Source organism: Bidens hawaiensis, unplaced genomic scaffold (genome assembly GCF_021521415.1).
Source record: "Bidens hawaiensis isolate Kalapana, Puna unplaced genomic scaffold, B.hawaiensis_p1.1 tig00029600_1, whole genome shotgun sequence".
In the NCBI taxonomy this organism is placed as follows: domain Eukaryota; kingdom Viridiplantae; phylum Streptophyta; class Magnoliopsida; order Asterales; family Asteraceae; genus Bidens; species Bidens hawaiensis.
Window position 1 is genome coordinate 201,398 of NW_027494899.1, and position 6,000 is coordinate 207,397.

At 37.0% G+C, this 6,000-nt stretch overlaps 1 pseudogene; it reads right to left on the reverse strand.

The window, feature by feature from the left end:
• Window positions 1–2,291: 2,291 nt before the first annotated feature.
• Window positions 2,292–5,481, reverse strand: LOC143579080 (receptor-like protein Cf-9; annotated as a pseudogene).
• Window positions 5,482–6,000: the final 519 nt, after the last annotated feature.

Below are 6,000 nucleotides of genomic sequence, written 5' to 3' on the forward strand. Positions count from 1 at the left end.
TTTTTATTAATTTTTTTGAATTTTTTTAGAGGGGTTTTTATTGTTAATCGATCTAAACGAAACTAAAAACTGAAACAGAAATGAAAAGAAACTGAAAAAACAGACAACAACGAAACAAAAGGCCGAAAATGAATCCGAAACCGACCAAAAACAAACAAAAGAAACCGAAACCCAACCCGTCCAATGCTCCGAAATCGACCAAAAAGAAACAAAGGATACCGAAACCTAAACCGAACTCGTTCCAATCCAAAACCCGTTTCAACCCGAGCTTGCCACATTTCCTTAAGACAGTAACCCAAATGGACCCATTTCTTTAAATTTGTCGACCCATTTTGACCCGAAAATAAGGTGGAATTTTAAGTGACCCATTTTGACCCATCTTATTAAAATCTATGACCCAAACCAAAAACAACCCAAATTGACCCATTTGAAATGGTTTGGGTCAAGATTGCCACCCCACTTCCTTGTCATCACACGGCTTTCTGGTATGACAATATTAGAGCTTACGTATTTAGTTGATAAGCTTTTATTAACCTCATGGCCAAGCTACAAATCAAAGTATTATTGATGATATATGGACCCTTTGGAATAATAAACTATTCTTCTTCCAGTTTCACAGTATGCACTTAAGGTGTTCGATGAAATGCTTGAATGAGTAATTACACCTTAAATAGATACATCAAGTATTGGTAGAGGATTTACAAGGAATTCATTATTAAGGTACAAACCACAAACATAACATTGATGATGCTGAAATACCTCTAGTGATCAAACATAAGAACACAGGGCAATTGTTAACTCTTTTGAATGGAAATTAACCGGGTGGGCAATAATGTTGCATGGTTGAATTTGGTGACTTTGGTACTTTTATTGCAGCAGGAAATATATTGTTCGAGTATGTTGTAGTCATAGCTAGCATGTCTCGTTCATCGACGTCATATTTTGCAATCTTATGGAACCATAAACCGAATGAGTTTTGTATTAATATTCCATCCATGGGAAAGGGGTTGACTACTTGGACCCGATAGCTGTAGCGGTATCTGCTCTCATTTGTATCTTCATTCGTGATTTTCTTTGCGATGTTGGGTTTGATGGAGTGGCAACAATGGGTGAAGAAACCAAGAAGCCGGGAAGATATATACCCATCGGGTTAGTCGGGTCTATGTTGATTGTCATCACCACTGACTCACTTCTGGCTGCAGATGTGTCTAATGCAACCTTACAACCAAATTGATGTTGATGCCTCTTTCACAGTTGCATTTGAAGCTGTGGGGATGAACAGGGCTAATATATTAGACGGGTTAGACGTGTTAAAGGGAAAGCTTTCATCATAGCTGAATCTAGATACTTCACTCACATCGCGTGATCTCACATGTTACCGCCCATTCGAGCTGTGGTGCATAAAAAGCTTGGGACACCGGTTACTGCAGCCATTATCATGACTGCTCATATTCTTGCTAGTGGCAATGGGGCTATTCGTGAGATGATACTACCCAACGGGGGTGACAACGGGATAGAACCAAGCTGATTATCTTCTTGGTGTTTATCATTTGTTCAGCATGGGGAGTAAACAGTTGGTTGGTGTATTTGTTTGTTGTGGGGGTCTGGTTTTTGGCCACTTTTAGTATTCGGTTAAAGGTGAAGCAAGCGGGGAACCCGAAGCTTTGGGGGGAGCCATTTGTTGAAGTTCTTGGGGTGGACTACTGTCTTGCTGACATATTACTTTCTTGTGGGATTGCATGCCACGTATGATGCGTCGAAGGAGACCGTGAAGATGGAGGTTGATGATAATAAAGTTGAAAGAGGAAATGGTGGAGAAAGTGCGGCTGCAACTTCTGAACTCAATACAATAACAAGTCGGCCATGATTTTTGTTTAATTTAGTAAACTTATGAAAAATGTGAAATGCATACTCTGAAGAAAAATATTTATCTTCTGATGTACATGTCTGAATCATGTGCTATTCTGCATAAGCAATTGCGCTGAACCACTTTTATTTGAACACAAAAAAATGCACATGAAACTCTGCTAATTTCATGTTAAATCAGCAACTAGTCACACCAGCAGCAAATCTAATGCAAAAAATACACATGAACTCTACTAATTTCATGTTAAATGTCTGAAAATCAATTACTATTTTGAAAGAGATATTTAACTATCGAACGTAATTTTGAGACATCGTAATACAAAACTAAAACAAATACTCAAAATATAGACATTGTTATACAAAATTAAATTAAATACTAAAAATATAGACATTGTAATACAAAATTAAAACAAATACTTAAAATATAACATATTTTGATCCAAAGGTTCTCTACAACTGCATGATTCAAAAGTGTCCAGATGCACCCTAAACTTCTTTACCTGCATCATATTTTAAAAAAATTGAAAGAAAACAGAGTTACGAGTTTTGAACAGTTTTGGAGAATTGAAAAACATATGAAATACGTACCATTCATGAACTAATTTTATCATCTTCTCTTATTTTGCCTCTTTGTGATCACATAGTTTGCTTCACCAACAATTGCATTGACCCATTTTGGTCTTCCGGTTGATAGCATTAGATATCCCAACACAAACCCAAGTAAGATTCCACACATGTATCCCATCATCCCCGCTTTCCATGTAAATCCACTCTCATCTTCATCTCCATCACCTTCAAGTTGTGGTTCCAGTAGATGCTCATTGCAATTTTTGGGCAATGGAAACCCACAGAGATTTGGATTCCCTCCAAACGAATTCCCTTCAAATGTGTTGAACTGTTTTCCTTGCGGAATGTGGCCCATGAGATGGTTTTGGGACAGATTTAAGAACTCAAGAGATGTCACATCAGCAAGGCTTTGTGGGATCTCTCCTGTGAGTTTATTCCATGACAAGTCTAATGATTCAATTTCTGAAATATTTCCAAGAGCCTGTGGGATTCGGCCCGTTAGGCTGTTATGGGACAGGTTGAGCACTTTCAAAGAGTTTAGATTACCAATGATGTTTGGAATCTCCCCTTCAAATTTATTGTTTGATAGATCAATAATCGTGTACTCAACCAAAAGTCGTGGGAAATTTTGATCCACTCCTTTCACCGCACAAGTGATAAGAGTAATACTTGCCATCTATGTGTAAATAGTCTGGTTCTTTGTTCTTTATTACCACATTCTTCATGGCATTGAAATTTTGAAAATATATTGTTGGGAGTTTGCCTTCAAACCCATTATGAGACAACTCAAGAACCCGTAGACTTTGAAATGGGAATTTAACCATGGAAAAGGTTACAATGCCACCATGAAAATTGTTTGATTTAAGAACAAGAACCTCTAAATTGGGAAGATCTCCTAACCAACCCGGGAATGTGTCATTTAAGTGGTTGTTTCCCAAATCAATTACGCTCAATTTTTTACATTTGTTTAAAGAAGTTGGCACCTTCCCTTCTATTTGATTTCCATTCAAAATAAACCATTCTAACATCACCCAATCCTTGTAAACATTTGGAATGGTGCCAGCTATTGAGTAATTTGAAAGATCCAAAAGTACCAACTGATTTCCTCCTATCTCCCCTACCCAGTCAGGCATGTGCTGTATATCATTTCTTGACAGATCTAAGTAATAAAGAGCTGTCATGGATCGAATGGATGCCGGAAACACCTTTAGGCTACAAGAGGCCAAACTTAAGGTCATAAGATTAAGATTGACATAATGATTAGCATTATTGGTGGTAACAGATATACCAATATATGAGAGAATGAGTTGGCGAAGGTTTTTGAGCCTTGATAAAAAAGTATCCAACTCCCATTCACCTATAAATTTATTTTCTGAAAGGTCTAGCGTAGAGAGGTTAGTAAGCCGTTGAAATGTTTGCAGGATGGGGCCATTATCAAGCATATCAATCTGGCCAGTTAACTGATTATTAGCAAGGGATACATGTATTAAAGATTGAAGAGAAAACAACTCAAGTGGCATATTTCCTTGGAAATTGTTATTATTGAGCCATATAAATTTTAAAGCAAGAAGGGTAAACAACGAAGGAGACAGAGTTCCAGAAAACATGTTGTGTGATAAATCAAGAAATTCAAGGTATCTAAGGTTACCAATGGATTTGGGAAGGGACCCATTAAAACCACAATATGCGAGAGCCAAGAAAACTAAAGAGTTGAGATGGCCAATTGAAGTGGGGATCTCTCCCGATAAGCTTGTGAATCTCAAATCCAGGATCGTGAGAGAGGTGCTAGTGCTTGTGTTAACCTTGGGAAGTGGACCACAGAGATCATTGTTCTCTGACAAGTAAAGTTCTTTTAGATGTTTAAGATTTAAGATGTTATCAGGTAACTTCCCTTGCAAGTTGGTGGCGACAAGAACAAGTGATCTTAGAGAAGAGATATTAAGATAAGTGGGTAAAACAAAACCTAAATAAACTTGAGCAAGCTGGAGATCTCTCAAAAAAGTGGAATTTTCAAGGAGAATACTGAAAATATGAGGTTGCATCTGCAAATTATCATTCGAAGAGAGAGAAAGTGAAACCAATTTTGGAAGAAATGTGATCTCTGAAGGGATATGCCCTGTGAAACTGTTTCCTGACAGGTCAAGTTTTTCCAAAGATTGAAGATTGAATATGTTGTTAGGTAGGTTTCCATGCAATCCAGAAAAGGCCAGATTTAGAAGTTTTAAAGAAGAAGAGATGTTAAGATTAGTAGGTAGCACTGAAGAGATGCCAACACCATAAAGAGAAAGTTCTTCCATAACAGTAGAATTTTGAAGCAGATTGTAGAAAACATGAGGTTCAAGATTGAGATGAATCTGGTAGTCATACCAAAAACTAGTGAGATCAAGGGACTCCAATTTATGAAGGTGTGAAATATCAACCGGAACTTGACCTGTAAACTCACAAGTGGAGATGTTGAGATGTGTGAGACTATTAGAAACCCTGCCTATGTGAGGCGGAAGTTGGGAATGAGTAAAATTATTGTAAGCAAGGTTGAGCCTCCGGAGACGAGGGAGGTGTAAGTTGTGTTAGGGTGGATAGTGCCTTTAACCATGCCACAACTAAGATCAAGACCGATAACATCGCCGGTGGACCGGTCACAAGTGACCCCATTCCAATCACAACAATCCGTACTTGTGTTCCAGTTAATCATTTTTGGAATATAACCAGCACCAAGCCAATCATCACATGCTGATTTATACCTATACATGGTATCATTGATTGACGAAAGAATTTGTTTAAACATAAGCAAAGCAAGAGTTTGTTGAACAGAACATCCATGAGTGGTGCTGGTAGAAGATGAAGAGGATGAAGCATAAGAGAGAAAGAAAGAGAAAAGGAAAAAGAAGATCAAAATTAAATTACTCATTTTTGTTGATAGTGTGTTTCTAGTGGCTATAGATATTCATACTTCGCTACAATCTCTATATATGCATCATGGCTATTCGTTTGTGGTCTAGTTCTATTTCTAAATGTAAGAAAAGTCTTTTGACTCAATAGGCCTCAAACTTCTATTTTTGTGTCATATTATGCAAAACATCAGACACTTAATTCTCATATATTATCATAGTGAAAACTTTTCAATAACATGTCTTTTGGTTTACAAGACTTTAATTTGTTCACCTTGCTTAGGGTTTTGGAGGTATACTTGCAAATATCTTGTAACAAAATTAAGCTAATTTGTAACACCCCGGCTTTAAGCGGGATATGCCCGAGTGCAATGTACAGATCACTCGTAAGCTCGTAACACTATTAATAGTGACAATATATTTATTTTATTCCATAATATCGCAAGTACACAAATAGTTTGATAATGAGACAATCAACATTACATCTAAATAAAACAAATATTATTCATTGAAATAATCCTAAGGTATAACTAGTTTTCTTATCCTGGCACTTCATCGTATCAACCTGCAGCACGTTTAAAATAATATATTTTGTCAACAACACATGTCTGTGAGTTTTCATAAGTTTTTGCGTATATAATATATATAAAATGCGCGATTCAACGATCGTCATGCAATA